Here is an 18,846-nt window from a genome sequence, read left to right on the forward strand (position 1 = left end):
AGCAATGCTCACTTGTTTCATCATTGGTAGCCATCTTGCTGTGAGGAAAAGAAAAGTGTCCGAAAACAAGCAAAAAGGTGCTAAAAAAGAGTGAAGTGAGTGTATCACAGACCACAAAAGCGACCATCTGAGAATAAAATTGAAATAAGTAACACAATAACGAATGCCAACTTTATTGTTCACTTGTGTACTTATTTAAATTAAAACCGGTTGCCGTTTATGCATACTGCTTAACCCCTTCCATGCCCATGACGGAACGGTTCCGTCATGAGCATCGGTTGCGCTGTGCTCATGACGGAACCGTTCCGTCATGGCCCCGCCCGCGCTCGAACCCTTCAGCACCGCGGGGGAATTCCCGCCGCGCTGAAGGGGTTAATACTGAGCCGACATGTTTCATTGCCACTACAAGTTTATGGCAATTTCATCAGGGCTGTGAGGTCGTTTAGCACCAGTATTGGACACTGAATTTTTCTTTTACAGGGACTATCAGAAGTAATAACACAGAAAAAAGGAAGCTACAGAACCAATTACTCTCAAGGGTTCTCCTTAACCACAATGTGTCTAGAACTCTGTATTCATTACACATGTGTTATGTTACCATAAATGAGCCAACGTCCTTCATACCAGCTCTCCTTTTATGTCAATCAATCAATCAATCAATCAATCACTGCATTTGTAAAGCGCGCTGCATACCAAGAGGGTCTCAAGGCGCTGGGGAGGGGGGGGTGCTACTGGTCGAAGAGCCAGGTCTTGAGGAGTCTTCTGAAGGCCAGCAGGTCCTGGGTCTGTCGTAGGATGGTGGGGAGAGTGTTCCAGGTCTTGGTGGCGAGGTAGGAGAAGGATCTGCTGCCGGCGGTGGTTTTTCGGATGCGAGGGACTGTGGCGAGGGCGAGGTTGGCTGAGCGGAGGCTTCGGGTGGGGGTGTGGAAGCTGAGTCGGTTGTTGAGGTAGGTGGGTCCGGTGTTGTGCAGTGCTTTGTGTGCGTGGATCAGGAGCTTGAAGGTGATCCTTTTGTTGATGGGGAGCCAGTGCAGGCCTCTCAGGTGGAGTGTGATGTGGCTGCGGCGGGGGACGTCGAGGATGAGTCGGGCTGAGGCGTTCTGGATGCGTTGGAGTCTTCTCAGGAGCTTGTTTTTAGTTCCTGAGTAGAGGGCATTCCCGTAGTTGAGTCTGTTGGTGATGAGGGCCTGGGTAACGGTTTTTCTCGTGTCGAGGGGGATCCATTTGAAGATCCTGCGGAGCATACGGAGGGTGTTGAAGCAGGACGCGGAGACGGTGTTGACTTGCCTGGTCATGGAGAGAGTGGAGTCGAGGATGACCCCCAGGTTGCGTGCGTGGTCCGTGGGTTCCGGGGCTGTGCCTAGTGACGTGGGCCACCAAGAGTCGTCCCAGGCTGATGGGGTGGGTCCGAGAATGAGGACCTCTGTCTTGTCTGAGTTCAGCTTCAGTCTGCTGTCCTTCATCCAGTCGGCTACGGCCTTCATTCCTCTGTGGAGGTCAGCTTTGGCGGTGTGGGGATCTTCGGTGAGGGATATGATCAGCTGGGTGTCGTCGGCATAAGAGATGATGTTAAAGTTGTGTTGTCGTGAGACGTGGGCGAGGGGGGCCATGTAGATATTGAACAGCGTCGGGCTGAGGGAGGATCCCTGTGGGACACCGCAGATGATCTTGGTGGTTTTGGAGCGGAAGGGTGGGAGGCGGATGCTCTGGGTTCTGCCGGAGAGGAATGATGTGGTCCAGGCCAGGGCCTTCTCTTGGATACCGGCGTCATGGAGGCATGCTGATAGGGTGCGGTGGCACACCGTGTCAAAGGCTGCTGATAGGTCCAGGAGGATGAGGGCGGCTGTTTCTTGTCCATCAGGGTCCGGATGTCGTCAGTGGCGGTGATGAGGGGGGTCTCGGTGCTGTGGTTGCTGCAAAAACCGGATTGGGAAGGGTCCAGGATGTTGTTAACTTTGAGGTAGCGGGTCAGCTGTTTGTTGACAATCTTCTCGGTCACTTTTGCCGGGAAAGGGAGCAGGGATATGGGCCGGACGTTCTTGAGGTCCTTGGGGTCCGCCTTAGGCTTCTTCAGAAGGGCGTTGATCTCGGCGTGCTTCCAGCTTTCTGGGAAGGTTGCTGTATCGAAGGAACAGTTGATTTTTTTCCGGAGGTGGGGCGCGATGGTTGCGCTGGCTTTGTTGAAGATGTGGTGAGGGCAGGGGTCCGATGGGGATCCGGAGTGGATGGAGTTCATGGTTTTGATGGTGTCTTCATCGCTGGACCAGACGGTCAAGCGACTGGTGCGAGTGGTAGTCTCGGTGGTGGGTGCGGGGGGGTCGGAGTTGAAGCTGTCGTGGATGTCGGTGATCTTGCAGTGGAAGAAGGTGGCCAGGGAGTCGCACAGGTCTTGAGATGGCGGGATGTCGTTGGTGTTGGAGCTGGGGTTGGAGAGTTCTTTCACGATGCTGAAGAGTTCTTTGGTGTTGTGTGCGTTGTTGTCTAGGCGGTCCTTGAAGGCGGTCTTCTTGGTGGTCCTGATGAGTTGGTGGTGTCTGTGGGTGGCGTTCTTGAGGGCTGTGTGGTTGTCTGGTGTTCGGTCGTGGAGCCATTTCTTCTCCAGCTTCCGACAGGTGTGCTTGGAGATCCGGAGGTCCTCGGTGAACCAGGCGGCTTTCTTGTTGGTGTGGTTGGTTGTAGAGGTCTTGAGAGGGGTGAGGGTGTTGGCGCAGTCGTTGATCCACTGTGTGAGGTTGGTCGCGGCGGTGTCTGGGTCGGTGGGTCGGTGGGTGGTCTCAGGGCGAGGGCGGTAGTCAGTTGGTCCTCGGTGACCTTGCCCAAGCAGCGGTGTGGTAGCTGTTGGGTGCGGTGGTGTGTGGTGGGTTTTCTGAAGGTGCAGTGGACGCATCTGTGGTCAGTCCAGAGTGGTTCGGTGGTGTGGTTGAAGGAGACGTGGGGGCTTGCGGAGAAGATGGGGTCGAGCGTGTGTCCAGCGGCGTGAGTAGGTGTCGTTACGAGCTGTTTGAGTCCGAGGTTGTCGAGGTTGTCGATCAGGGCGGTGGAGTTGGTGTCGTTGTTGTTTTCGAGGTGGAAGTTCAGGTCCCCGAGGAGGATGTAGTCCGTGGAAGCGAGGGCGTGGGTGCTGATGAGGTCGGCGATGGTGTCACTGAACTGTGGGCGGGGTCCGGGAGGTCTGTAGATGAGAGTTCCTCTGAGGGTGGTGTTGGGGTCGGTGTGGATCGGGAAGTGCATGTGCTCGGTGGTGGTGAGGGTGTCATCGGTGTTCGTTGAGATTTTGATGGAGTCTTTGTGGATGATGGCAATTCCTCCTCCCACTCCGTTGGTGTGGTCTCTGCGGGAGATCTTGTAGCCCTGTGGGATGGCTATGGCGATGTCTGGTGCTCAGGTGGCGTTCAGCCAGGTCTCTGTAGGAAGGCGACGTCACGGGCGGTGGAGTCTAGGAGGTCCCAGAGTTCGATGACGTGCTTGCGAGCGGAGCAGGTGTTGAGGAGGATGCAGCGGAGGTGGTTGGGTTCTCTGGCTGGTGATGTGGAGGGTTGGATGCTGGTGAATCTGCAGTTCCGGCAGGTGAAAGGCCCCTGGGTGCGTTTCGGGCTGGCCCGGTAGCAGTGGTGGTCTCGTCTGGTGTTGAGTGTGTGGAGGGTGCTTGCGTCGTAGTGAAGTCTGGCATTGCGGGGGGTGCGGGGTCCAGGGGTTCTGGCGCTGGGTGCGGTCCAGGCGCGGACGGTCGCAGACGGGCTTGCCTTAGGCGCGCCTTCGGCGCACCGGCGGCACGCCCGCTGCGCACGTCCGCTGCGCGCCCGCTTCGCGGCCTCCATATGAGGGCAGAGGGAGGGAGGAGCAGCTGGGAGGTGGGAGCGGGGCGGCCAATGGGAGTAAAGGGGGCAGGGCCGCAGGGGCTCAGCGGCGGGGGGAAACCCGAGGAAAACACGGGGAAAAAACAGCGGGAAAAGACAGCGGGAGAGGGACAACAGAGCACAGGGGTACAGAAAGCAAAACACAGGGGCACAGAATGAAAAAACAAAGTGGCACAGAAGCCAAGTGCGGGGGTACAGAATAAAAAAGGGAGCGAGCAGTCAGGCAGCAAAAGCGGCAACGGAGGTTCAACCCACAGGGGGCTGCGTGGCGGATGGGGGGAGCGACCTGCCTGGTGACAGGGTCAAAGGTCGCTCATTAGGCAGGACTCCATCCGTGAGTTTTCTCAATGACTGCACTCAATCGTACTGTCAATCTACAGAGCGATAAAGTTATTAAAAACACATACACACATTTATCCGACTTTTGGCACTAAACCACTCATACTATGGCCGTTTCTATGCTTATACCTTTAAGTTTGTAAAATCACGGAGCGCACCGCTAACAGTTATCGGCGCCTTCCCTAATGGATCTATACATTCTCAGCTCTGTTTTTTCACGCACTGTCCGTAACTTGAATCTGTGAAATCACGAGGGGCGCCACTGGCAGTTGCCGGCCCATTCTCTTGTCAATCCTCACACGCATACTTCTTAGTTGCCATATACTCAATTATACCTCTACGAATGCCACTCACATATCAAACATCTTACTTGTAAGGCTAAGAAGGGAATCGCAAAGAGATACCGATCTCACCCCCATTTTTTGTCAAGTAATAATGGCCATCTCTCTATCGATGTAATTGTCCTTACCGCCGATACCGTCTGAAAGCGTGTTGTCTCAACCGTGACTTACAACAAGAACGCGCTTTACATTTAAACGTGCTGAATGAAACTGACATCACGTGACCAGTCATCCATCTCGGGGGCCATGTTGGAGTGTAGTAACCCTCTCAAAAAGCTCCTTTATTCACACACTTTAAAAAGGAAAAATAAAGCGTTTTCACTAGTCATGAGGTCATTTAAATTCTTATTAATTTAAAAGGAGTTTTTTTTACCTTTAGTCATTTTTAATTCAGGCTATTCTTATTCTACAATAGGAGAAGTGTGGGCTACTGCAAAACCATATAATCACAGTATCATTCCACAGCTTTCTCACTATAACTACTTTTCATAGTGTGTTTGCCAATCCCCTATTTTGTATTATATATAACTGGCACAATACTTAAATGTATTTAGAAAATGCTTTGTAATGGTCAACATATCACGTGGCCAAACACCATTTTTTGAAGGCCACTTTTTATTGTGCAAAGGGGAACTGGTTACATACAATTACAATTAGGCCCAACTCTTAGTATAGAATCCTGTTGTCATGTGTATGGCATTATAATAATTTAGAGTTTCCAAAGATCAAAGTACTTCACTCTCGGACACCAAAAAAGCAGGCTCACCATAACCAGACAGTTGCATAGTGGATTGTAATACTTGACTTTATTCCATTCTATAAAGTCATTCAATCCAATTTGATCACTTTTCTCCTGAAATATCCAACGTGCTTCCTTCGAGGCCAAAACCCTCTCTATACTCTGCAGGTCACCCACTACTCTGTCCGATACAACCTAGGTAAAAGAATGTTTCTGCTCATGACACTGATTTACTAATTTAGTGGTTAACTTCCCAGCTCTAATAGTGCTAAGATATTCCTGCACCCTCATTTTGATCTTCCTGGTTGCTAGCCCTATGTGGTGTAGACCACATTGACATGTCAATCTATATATCACATTCATGGTATTGCAGTTGGGAAATCGCGTCAGATGCCACACCTTGCCTGAGTTCAAGGTTACATTTAGAGTTTTCTTAGTAATGTTACACACAGAGCATGTTCCACAAGGGTAGTGCCGGGGAGGGATAGTTGTTTCTTTCTGTTGTTGTTGCGACCTTTCTAGGGTATGTACCAGTTTATCCTTTAGGTTAGTTGACCTTTTAAATGCAAATCTAGGTGGAGGCATTTTAAAGTCTGTAGTAGAAAGTAACCCCCAGTGCTTCCGTATAGATTGGCGAATACGGGTTGTCAATGGGTCAAAGGTCATCACCACAGGGACACATTCATCCCTAGTTCTTTCAGCTTCTCCAGTAATACACTGTGAGGGGTATTTAAAGCTCTTTTCTTAGCTTGATTAACTATTTTACAAGGATACTTCCTCTGTTTAAGTTTATCACTCAACCCCTCTGCTTGTTCAAGATATGACGCTGTGGTCGAGCAGTTCCTACGGTACCGCAGGAACTGCCCTACCGGCAGATTGTCTCTTAGTGCCCTGGGGTGGTATGATTGATAAAGTAAGAGCGAATTCTTGTCAGTAGGTTTTTGATGAACTCCAGGACTCAGTGTATTATAATCCACATGGATGTCCAAATCTAGATATACAGCCTCCTTACAGCTATATGTTCATGTAAAGCATAAACTGGCATCTTGATGCTTAAGCCAGTTGAGGAATTCCATTAGGGCTTCCTCACCACCTGACCAAATACAGAGCACATCGTCTATATACCGTTTCCAGAGGCGTAAATTCCTCTGGAAGGGGTTAGACTGATGGTAAATGATGTGCTCTTCAAACTGGCCTACATAGATGCAGGCCAGACTGGGCGCAAAGGTTGCGCCCATAGAAGTGCATGTAATTTGTAAATACATATCACTATCAAAGGAGAGAGAGAGGACTAGGTAGCTAGTCGGTATCCCCGGGGTTTATATGTGAGATCAAAAAGGACTAGCCTATTTGTGAATTTACATAGACTTAAGACTGTCAGGCAGGGTACAAATCATTTTGTTTGTTCATGAAGCCCTCACCCATTAATCTAGTTGGTGGCATGCTTCATCATCGGGCCCACCCAGTGACACCGAGTGTGTCCCGGGTGTGCTTCGACGCCTGGATACAGCGGAGCAGGTATGTATCTGAGTGTGCAGTGTAGTGACGTGAAGGTGACGATTTAAAAGCTATGCAGGGATCCCAGTACCCGAGGGTAAACTATATTTTAATCACTGCTAGCATTAAAAAAGGCTGTTGGATGTTATAGGAATGTTAATTAGGGTTTCCTACATCCAGGTGTGGTCTACATGTTTCAGCCAGGCCTTTATGATTAAAACTGGCTTTCCGCAGGACCAAAGTGTGTAGGTGCAAATTACTTAGATTTAGTGATTGTGTAATTTTGAGAAATGTGTAGCACTCGCTAAGTTGCTTTACATGTGAGAGGGGGATTCCCTCTTAGAGCATTACTAGACATACAACAAGTATGACAGGACACACATACAGGGGAGAGTCTCAGTATGGTTACATATTCACAAGACAGATTGATTGCCGATATCTATTGTGCTGTGTAGACGATACATAAGAGGCAAATGGTGTAGCCATATTGGTGGTATGGCTAAGGTGAGAGTTATCATATGTACACAAAGTTTTGTGGTGGGCTAAGCATCGTAAGCGCATCAACACACAAAAAACGGTGGAAAGTGCATGAAAGGAAGATTATCCTCACGTTGGCTTGATGCCAAACATGCCCCATGGAGTAGTCTGGCAGAGGAATGGACCCTGGGAAGATAAAGGGTCCTTAGGGGTTTAGGGACCTGTGGAAAAAGAGCTTACCCGGCTTGTAGCTGCAGCGCTTGGTTTACTCACAATCCTTTCGGTCGGTGTCTGCGTTGAGCCTCCAGTCGTCTCTGCGGCCTCCGTTGGGCTGTCCTCGGCCGTGTTTGTGCTTTAAATGCAGGCTGCATCATTCTGAACACCTGTGCGGGGAAGGACAGAGAAGACAGACTGTGCGAGGACATGCTGAGTCATGGCTGTACTGCACATGGGCGGGAGAGCAGTGTATCCTGTTGTGAGCATGCCCAGAAGAGTATCCTGCTGCGAGCATGCCCATGTGCGGGGGAGTAGTGTGCTCTGCTGTGAGCATGTGCGGTGCCGAATGTCGGCGCCTGCGCATTGGGATGGCTGGGTGAGCTGTACCCAGTGTACACAGATTAGTGTACAGTTGTAAAACAAAAGAGCGCTAACTGGGGTAAGAGAGAACTTAAAGAGCGCTGTGGGGTGCCAGGTGTGTTATAACTGGCCAATACAACAGGGCGACATTTAACACGGAGGGGAATCAAGAGTAAGAAATTCATGTTTTAGTGAGCTTCAGGGTATGGAGTCATTCAGGCCCAGGCCCGGTTGCTGCGTGGAGAGGCGATAGATCCATCTCTGTTCTTTGGTATGAAGGATTCGGTCATTGTCTATTTGGTGAATGTCAAATTGTTCAATGACAGTCCAGGACATGTCATTGGGGGTGTGGTGTGCACTGAGGTAGTGATCTGTCAGTCTGCTGATGTTTTTGTCACACCTGATGGCGCTTCTGTGTTCAACCACTCTGGTCCTGATTTTGTGGGTCGTCATGCCCACGTAACGGAGGCCACAGGGGCATGTTATGAGGTACACAAGGTTACTGGAGTTGCAGTTGGTGTGTTGGTGTTGTGTCCAGATTTTAGTAAAGCATTGTCATGAGCAGAAACATTCTTTTACCTGGGTTGTATTGGAGAAAGTAGTGGGTGACCCGCAGAGTATAGAGAGGGTTTTGGCCTCGAAGGAAGCACATTGGATTTTTCAGGAGAAAAGTGATAAAATTAGATTGAATGACTTTATAGAATGGAATAAAGTCATGTATTAAAATCCACTATGCAACTGTCTGGTTATGGTGAGCCTGGTTTTTGGTGTCCGAGAGTGAAGTACTTTGATCTTTGGAAACTCTAAATCATTATAATGCCATACACATGACAACAGGATTCTATACTAAGAGTTGGGCATAATTGCAATTGTATGTAACCAGTTCCCTTTTGCACAATAAAAAATGACCTTCAAAAAATGGTGTTTGGTCACGTGATATGTTGACCATTACACAGTATTTTCTAAATACATTTAAGTATTGTGCCAGTTATATATAATAAAAAATAGGGGATTGGCAAACACACTATGAAAAGTAACTATAGTGAGAAAGCTGTGGAATGATACTGTGCTTATATAGTTTTGCAGTAGCCCACGCTTCTCCTATTGTAGAATAATAATAGCCTGAATTAAAAATGACTAAATGTAAAAAACTCCTTTTAAATTAATAAGAATTTAAAAGTACCTCATGACTAGTGAAAACGCATTATTTTTCCTTTTTAATGTGCGTGAATAAAGGAGCTTTTTGAGAGGGTTACTACACTCCAACATGGCCCCCGAGACGGATGACTGGTCATGTGATGTCAGTTCCGTTCAGCGCGTTTAAATGCAAAGCGCGTTCTTGTTGTCAGTCACGGCTGAGACAACACGCTTCCAGACGGTATCGGCGGTAAGGACGATTACATCGATAGAGAGATGGCCATAATTACTTGACAAAAAAATGGGTCTGAGATCGGTATCTCTGTGCGATTCCCTTCGTAGCCTTACAAGTAAGATGTTTAATATGTGAGTGGCATTAGTAGAGGTATAATCGAGTATATGGCAACTAAGAAGTATGCGTGTGAGGATTGACGAGGGAATGGGCCGGCAACTTCCAACGGCACCCCTCGTGATTTCAAAGATTCAAGTTATGGACAGGGTGTGAAAAAACAGATCCATTAGGGAAGGCTCCGATAACTGTTAGCGGTGCGCTCCGTGATTTTACAAACTTAAAGATATAAGCATAGAAACGGCCATAGTATGAGTGGTTTTGTGCCAAAAGTCGGATAAATGCATGTAGGTGTTTTTAATAACTTTATTGCTCTGTAGATTGACACTACGATGGAATGCAGTCATTGAGAAGGCTCACAGATGGAGTCCTGCCTAATGAGTGACATAAGAGGAGAGCTGGTATGAAGGATGTTGGCTCGTTTATGGTAATATAACACATGTGTAATGAATACAGTGTTCTAGACACATTGTGGTTAAGGAGAACCCTTGAGAGTAATTGGTTATATATCTTCCTTTTTTCTGTTTTTTTACTTCTTACAGTCCCTGTAAAAGAAAAATTCAGTGTCCAATACTGGTACTAGACGACCTCACTGCCCTGATGAAATTGCCATACACTTGTAGTGGCAATGAAACATGTCAGCTCAGTATTAAGCGGTATGCATAAACGGCAACCGGTTTTTATTTGAATAAGTACACAAGTGAACAATAAAGTTGGAATTCGTTATTGTGTTACTTATTTCAATTGTATTCTCACATGGTCGCTTTTGGGGTCTGTGATACACTCACTTCACTCTTTTTCAGCACCTTTTTGCTTGTTTTTGGACACTTTTCTTTTTCTCACGGCAAGATGGCTACCAATGATGAAACAAGTGAGCATTGCTGGTGAGTACCAATCAGCAAGCTCTACTGGTGGTGCGCACGTGAGGTGCCATTTTGCCGTTTCACCATTTTTTCCGATTCTTATAACGATTGAGGAGAGTTTTTGTGATTTTCACAGCAGTACCCTTGTATTTTGGCCGGGGATACTGTGGTCCGGTGACTGTCAGTTGTAAATATAGAAAAAATGTGTGTTCTTTTAAAATTGAAGGCATTAAAGTGGGAGGTCACCACCTCGGAATGCAAATGAGGGGTGTATATGGAGGACGAAAATATGGAACCCTTACCCCCACTGATATAATTCTCTTTAATGGATGTGCCTTGATGATCAGGTCTTGTTATATTGATACTGTATATTGAGAGGAGGGCGACCTGGTTGCTGTTCTTTTTCCCTCTATAGCTCCTTATTGTTTGTATATTTTTATGAGCAGCCTGGCCGACAGTCTATACTATACTTAATCTCAACTAATGTCTCATGAGGTGGATGTTTTGTGTTATGCCAATGGTCTGCTTTCAAATTTCCAGGTTCCCATCAGATTACAGAGGAAATTTAACATGCTTGCAGATTATGAACAAAATAACGGCTTCAACGTTAACTATGAAGCAACCAACATGATGGTATTTTGTGACAGTATATCTTAGTTTAAATGGATCATTGATAAAGAAGCGCCTGACTAGGCCAATCAATACAACTTTCTGTACATTCTCTTTGAAACGAAGATGACATGGACACCCATCATAGAGCCCAAGGAAAGTCTTTGGACTCTATGACTAATGCTCAAAGGGGTTTATTTAAACCATGTTCAGATTATATTGTTGATGCTTACTTACGGTGCTCCAATCTCTTTTCTGAAATGTTTTATGAAGTATGTACATATTATTTTTATAGACGGTTTTTTGCTTTTACCATTAACATTGTGTATTGAAAATGTTTGAACTCCTGATGCTTTTAAAGAGATTGCACGAGGGTAACTACACAAAAATACGTTGGTGTTCCCAGGGTCAGTTGACTAGCTCTTTCCCCGTTGAACGAGGGGTGCGCCAAGGATGCGTTCTGGCCCCGACTTTGTTAACTGTGTTTATTGATGGGATAGTTGATTGTATAACATGTGTGAACACAGACGCTACAACTTTAGCAGGGATTAAAATTCCGATTTTAATGTTCGCGGACGATACATTGATAATTTCGAAGAGTCCGAGTGGGCTTCAACGACCTTTGACAGTATTTGAGGAATTCTGCTCTGCTCGCGGTTTCGAAGTGAATGTGTCGAAAACGAAACTTATGACTTTTAACCAACACAGAGTTTTTAAAGGTGGCATTTTAATGAATATTCGTCCTCTGTAGCAAGTTAGGGAGTTCACATATTTAGGGGTGAATATACAAGACGATCTAAATTGGAATCACCAGATTGATATGGCCACATTGAAACACCGGCAACTGTCGGGGGCCCTACTCCTTGAGCACAACAGGTCCTTCACGAAACCTATTAGACCGGGGCTCCAAGTATATGAAGCAAAAGTGGTAAGTTCAGCACTATGTGGTGTAGAACTATGGGGACTAGAGAACTTGTCTAAACTTAGCGTGTCAGAAAATAAGTTCCTACGGGGTATTACTAACCTCCCACAAAGTACGCTGCTGTGCCCGCTGTTTTATGACCTTGGGAGAAAACCCCTTCTTGATACCGCAAAGCTACGCATTGTGTTATATTGGCGCAGACTGTGGACAACACCAGAACTGGCACCATATGCAGCGGGTTTTATGGATATAATAAAAGCCGACACTTTCCACAAAATCAGTTGGCTACGAGGCATCAAAGACATCTTAGCCAAAATTGGTATGCCAATGCTTTGGGAGGACCCTACTACTGCTCGTTTTCCACCAAAAAAGGTTTTAAAAGAAAAGTATTGGGAGATAGTTGCATTTAATGCCTTAAGAGTTAGTGAATCATTTTCATTAGTAGGAACATTCTTCGAATCCAAAATCATTCCGAGCCTTGAACCATATTGGGACAATATCACCAAACCACTAGACAGGAAGTTTTACTTTCAGCTGAGAGCAGGCACACTGCTCCTAAGGTCTTTCACATCAAGGTGGAATAAAGCATGTGATAGTAAGTGTCCATTTGGCTTGGCCTGCACTGAATCAGTAGCACACATGCTATTTGCCTGCCCAGCTTATGAAACCCCTCAAAGGGTGTGGTTGAGCCCCATATGTAAACTCTTAGGGACTAGAAGAAGCCTGGTAGCTGAAAGAATCTTGCATACTAACACCTCAGTCCCAATTTTTTTAGCAGTTGCCAAATATCTCGGGTGGATGTGGATAATCAGGTTGAAATCTAGCCCTATTTTTTAATGTGCATGTAAAATAGAGTTAAAATATCGCTCTGGTTCAATGACCCTAGACATCTATATTCATCTATACAATACAGTGCTCCCTAACAACACATATTCCTATTTATAGTGTCTTATATGAATTTCTAGATACAGTGCTTTATGAAACGAGATGTTCGTGTTAGGTTTGATTAACCGTTAAAGTTGAGCCTGCTCCAGGAGGCAATGAATTATTGATGATATATAAGATATGTGTAATTGCCCATTGGCCAAACAGGCTTATTTTATAATCTGTGCATACACTTTTATTGTAAATATTATATACATTTTAATGTGCTATTATGACTATATTTCACATAAAGCTTGTTTGGATTGGATTGGAAAATGTGTGAATTTAAAAATGAAGTGAATTATGTGAAGTTAATGCAATTTATTTTAAGCCACTGATGAAGTTTAATTGAAAACAAATAGGTATAGCTAACCTTTTTGTTTGGCTAATGGTAACTATATAAATATGCATTCTAGGGAGTGCAAAGATGTTCTAGCATAGTATGACTGGGTGACAAAATGTGAAATGGTAACAATCATTTCATTACTTTCCTCACTCGCAGTCAACATAACATTTGCTTTCATTTTAATCCTCTTGTCTTCTAATCACTAGGTTTAATATGCTATGAATTTATTTTCTAGCATTAACTAGTCAAACTTTTGGTAGGGTATTTCACATTGAATTTGGCCACAGATTACTGTATGTGTAGATAAATGTGGTATTATAGAGTATTATATGGTGTGGGGGTTAGGCCACACCATGTTATACTATCACAACACCCTAACGATGTTCCTTGGATTCCCACTAATAAATCCTTAGCTCAGTCCTGGTAGTTTGGCACAGATCATTGAGGCTTTACTAGAGGAACGTGTGAAGCATTTCAGAGTAACAACATGGACGATAAGTAATTGACTCAACTTGCAAGAACTGTTACACTAATTTATAAAAGTAAAGTGTATTTTTATCTTAATTTAGACACTAAAATGAACAAAATTGCATACATACAATCAGAGTTATAGATTTTAGAATTAATAGAAAATCAATGCAAAATAATACAGTGAAAATGTAACATTGAAGTCAATGTGAAAAACCACTAGTGACAATCGATCACTTGCAGTTCGAGTTGCGTTTCTCTCTCGCAGGGTAAAGATGACATTCAGTTTAATTTTACCTGACCTGTAGAGCTCGGGTGCAACGTTGTCCTGGCTGTCCCTGCTGCTGAACGGGAGCCGCGGGAGGGCTGCTATTAGCACAGAGACGGTGCTGCGGGAGAGATGCAAAAAGACAACAGCAGTGTGGTTGCTGATGTCTGTCGAAGGTTAGATGCAATTCCCTCTTAATGCTGCTTCGAGTAAAGCGACCGGCTGCCGGACTAGTGACCAGCAAGCATTGGCAGCAGTAAACAGTACAGAAAGTAAATTCGATGTCCGTTGGCCCAGGGGAACGTGGAAGCTGTCTGTAACTCCATTGAACGCAGGACTACAGTTCCCACAATGCACTCGACCATCTGGATTTTGATGATCCTAAGAGGTCTCGATGGACAGCGATTCTTTGAATCCGGAATGTTGTCCGACCTTCAGTCTGCAGGGGATTAGTGGCATTAGTCCAGGAGAGTCTGAGGGTGCTTCAGGCTTGCACAGCAGTCCTCTGGCTGAGGGAACCAAGAGATAGCCTAGGATGAGTCTCGATCAGGCAGTTCCAAGAGTGTTGTCACAGGTGTAGGTCAAGTCTTGTTGTCACTGGTGCAGGGTTTTTCTTCTGTCCTCTTTGATGCAGGTTGTTCAGAACTGAGGTTCTGAAATTAGGAGGGTCCCTTAAATCCTATATTTAGTAATGTAAGGGGTGTAGGAGCTAATAGCAAATGGTTAGTTAGTCCCTGGAGCTGATCTGCCCCTGAGGTGACCAACTCCGGAGGTATGGGTAACCTTTTCTACCCAGAACCCTCTATTCTGCCAATCCTAAATTTATTTATTTTATTTATTTATTCATATAGCGCCTGAATTGACCCCCGGAGGGGTATCTCTGTGCTTTGGGCGGACGACAAGAGGTGGAGTTTCTACGGCAAAATCAGAGACAGAAGAGAGCAGTCTTAAGCTGCTTTCTGAAATGTAGGTGGACGGAGCATTGTCTCAGGTGCAGTGGAAGTTCATTCCAGTAGAGGGGACCAAGGTGGGAAAGATCCTTCCCACCCAATCTGGCTTTCCTGATTCGGAGAACCACGAGAAGGGACTTAGATCCCGAGGAAAGGGACCTGGAGGGCATATAAGGTATACATTTCTCGGAAAGATAGATGGGGCCAAGGTTGAATAAAGCCTTATTGATGGTGCAGCAGACTTTAAACTTAACCCGTTCGCATATTGGGACCAGTGAAGGTAGCAGAGAAGAGGGCGGGAGGCAGTCCTGGAAGGGGTGTTGAGATCCAATCATGCCGTAGTGTTCTGGACTACCTACAATCTGCTAAGCGAAGACTCATTAGCAGAGACCAACAGGCCATTGCAGTAGTCCAGACAGCTTAATATAAGTGCCTGAGTCAGAGTCTTCCGAGTTGAGTCCGGGAGCAATGGAAAGACTCGGCGTAATAAATAGGCCTGGGCTTTAAATTCCGTTCTGCTCGCGGAATTTGCGGAATTTGGGTAATTTTGCGTTCTGCAGAGAACGCGGAATTGCCAAAAATTCCGCGGTCCGCGGCTTCGCGGTTTTATGCTTGTTCACATTTCAAAATGCGTGTTCGCGAGATATTTCCCCCCCGAGCACGCAAACAGCGTTCGCGAACAGGAAAAAAGCCGCGCGAACGGGGAGAACCAGCAATTCCGCGTGCTTGCAGAATTTCTGCGTGCTCGCGGAGATTTTTTACCGTTTCGTGGAGCTTTCCGTAGCACGACTACGCAAATTCCGCCCGCCCCTAATAATAAACCCAGCGTGTGGAAACAGGAGCCAGGTGTCTGAGCAGCATGCTCCTTCAGAGTAAGGGCCTGATCCAGGTGAATGCTTAGGTTCTTAACCAGGGATTTTGGTGCAGGGGGAATATCCAGATCATCCGGCCACCATTCAGGGGTCCATAGTAAGGGGGCCTCGCCAACGAGCAAGATCTCTGTCTTCCCAACATTGCATTGGAGGAAGTTGCTCCTCATCCAGTTTGAAATAGCTCTCATTCCAGAGGAGAAGGCTGACTGTACCGATGGAGTATATTTGTCGAAAGGAAAAAACAGCTGTGTATCGTCAGTGTAAGAGATGGGAATGAACCCACACGTCCTAAGGAGGTTGGCCAAGGGAGCCACATAGATATTAAACAAGGTTGGGCTCAGGCAGGAGCCCTGGGGCACTCCCTTGGTCAATTCCATCATTGCTGAATGATACAGGCCAAGATTGACAGTCTGGGAGCGAGAAGATAGAAAACTCGTCATCCACTGAAAAGCAGAGTCTCTAAGTCAGACCTCGTTCAATCTCCTGAGCAGTACCTGATCTGAAACTGTGTCGATCGCGGCAGATAGGTCCAACAGCACCAGAATCGTAGATTGGCCCCTGTCTAGGGTCATCCTGATGTTATCTGTGACCACTAGCAGAGCTGATTCTGTGCTGTATTTGGGCCTAAAGCCGGACTGGGAAGAGTCTAAACTACCGGTCAGTTTGACATGGTTGGCGATGTTTATTTCTATGCTTCTCCAATAGCTTGCTGAGAAAGGGAAGGAGCGAGATAGGGCGGAGATTAGAGAACTCCGTCAGTGGAGCCTTGGTGTTCTCAGGGATAGGCATAACCTGTGCTCCATTCTAACGGAACGTGACCCTCTCTCAATGAGAGATTAAGAAGACACTCAATTGAAGGGGACAATTGGCAGGTCAGAGAGGCGGCAACTTTGGCCGGGATGCTATCGAGAGGGGAACCTGATTTTACAGTGCGAAGCAGTGTTTCTACATCTGACAGTGTCACCGTAGGGAAGCTCTCAAGCAACTGGTAGGTTGTCTGTACTGCCTGATCGAATGTCATAGTATCCACAGACTGGCTCCCTGATGAGACAATTTTTTCATAGATGAGCTCTATTTTATGTGAGAAATATTTGGCGATGTCATTGCAAAGCATTTGCGTAGGAACCCCTAGATTCTCGTAGGCCTTGGGGTTGATAAAAGACTGAAGGATACGATATAAAATTTTGAATCATTGCCAGCCCGGGCTAGTTGAGATGCAATGTGAGCTTTACGTGCAGCCTTTATATTTCTATGGTAGCCGGACAGAGTAACCAAGAACCGGTCTTTATCCCTCTCATCATGGGTATTGCGCCAATGTCTTTCATGTTTCCTACAAAGTTGTTTCTGTGCTCGAAGCTGGGGGGAGAACCAGGCAGTCTGAGGGTGCTTGGAGAGATTAGAGAGATTTAGAGAGTGATTTCAGTGGTGCAAGTTGATCAATGGCTCTGGAGACAGCAGAGTTGTATTTGGCAAGAGCATCCTATATGTTGTCTGGTACAGTGTTCCAAGGCACTGAAAAGAAGGCTTGAAAGCACTCCGGGGTAACTTTCTTCCATTGTCTACGGGAGTGGTAGGTGACAGGGTTAGATCCATTTATCTCCCTTGGGCCATGAATGGAGAATTCAATTGACGCATGATCTGACCATGTTAGTTATTGGGGAGGCTCACACAGAACGCTGGGAGAATTGGAAAAAATAATATCCAGTGTGTGGCCTGTTGTATGGGTGGGGCATTCATTAAGCTTGGATAATCCCAAGAGGACTATGTCTGCCAGAAGTGTCAGTGCGTCAGCATTGGAAGTGCATTCACTGTGGATGTTGAAATCACCCAGCAATAAGAAATTGCTGCTCCAAATCACATGGGGGCTATTAATTCAGTGAGTTGTAATGGAATTTCGGCTAAAGGGCCTGGAGGACGATAAACAAAGGCCCCCTTCCAAATATGTTGGGAAGAAAAATCTATTCGAAAGACCAGAACTTCCATATTGGCATTACATCGCTGTACCAATTCGGCAACTTTAATGCTGTCTATATATATACTATAGCAATTCCACCCCCTACCTTTATTTTAATAAGCCTGTAACCTTCAGGCAGTGCTAGGGTAATGGAGGGAACAGAATGAGGCTTAAGCCATGCTTCGGTCAGGAACTCAAGCTCAGGCTGCACTGAGGAGAGAAGACCCCAAACCTCGGTAGAGTGCTTAGGCAGGGATCTGATATTACATAACAGACTTTTCCACCCAATCTGAGAATTAGGGGGATGTTTGCCTGTATTGTTACTGGTGGATGGGGCAGGTTTGAGAGAAGGGGAATGAATATTAAGGGAGGCACAGCAAGATTCCACATAAATCGGGGCCATCTCGACAGAGATACCTTGGAACCGGCAGACTCGACATGAGAAGGGGCCCTCTGGGGTTGGCCAGGTCTCAGACCAATATGCAGGGATAGAGTCTGTCCTCATCTCCAGCAGCTCCTTACCAGAATATGACAGATGGGGAGTAGGGCCCTGCTTGAAGATGAATTGACCAGGGTCCCTGGCTCCTGGCGACGTCATGGCGCGGATGGTTGCAGACGGGCTTGCCTTTGGCATGCCGCCAGCGTGTCTGCTGCGCTAGTCCTCTGCGCGTCGGCTGGAGCATTCGGTTATGTAGAGGGGGTTGGGCCGCTAGAGCACCAACCTCCCTCGCAGCCGGAAGTAGGACCAAACTCCCTCCACACAAACAATCTAGTCTCGAGGTGGACCAGGGAGAAATGGCCGTGATTAGATGTGCAAAGGTAAACTGCAATTAACAGCAAGCAATGTCAGCAATTGATTAAAATTCAAAAGTCATGGAGGACTGTGCAAAAACGCAAAATTAAAACAACCGGAGCCGCTTCACAATCAACAACCCAGCCACTTTGCCAGCGCGCGTCCGCTGCGCGTCGACTGGAGCATCCGGTTATGTAGAGGGGGTTGGGCTGCTAGAGCGCCAACCTCCCTTGCAGCCGGAAGTAGGAACAAACGCTCTCCACACAAACGAGCTAGTTTGCGGTGGACCGGGGAGAAATGGCCGTGATCAGATGTGCAAAGGTAAACAGTAATTAGCAGCAAGCAATATCAGCAATTGATTAAAATTCGAAGATGGCAGAGTTCAAATTTTTGTGTACAGGCCTGGCTGCTCACCTTGGAGGTGTGGCTAGTCTTCTGGGGTGTACACATCCTTGCATAACTAATTTCCCATCTGCTCAGGTGCAAATGTGCCTGGGGTAGGGGCAGGGGTGTTTTCTCCACTGGGAGTCAGCCCTGATGCATATCAGAGGTGGTGCAGCCTTTG

Source organism: Triturus cristatus, chromosome 11, assembly GCF_964204655.1.
Source record: "Triturus cristatus chromosome 11, aTriCri1.1, whole genome shotgun sequence".
Classification (NCBI taxonomy): Eukaryota; Metazoa; Chordata; class Amphibia; order Caudata; family Salamandridae; genus Triturus; species Triturus cristatus.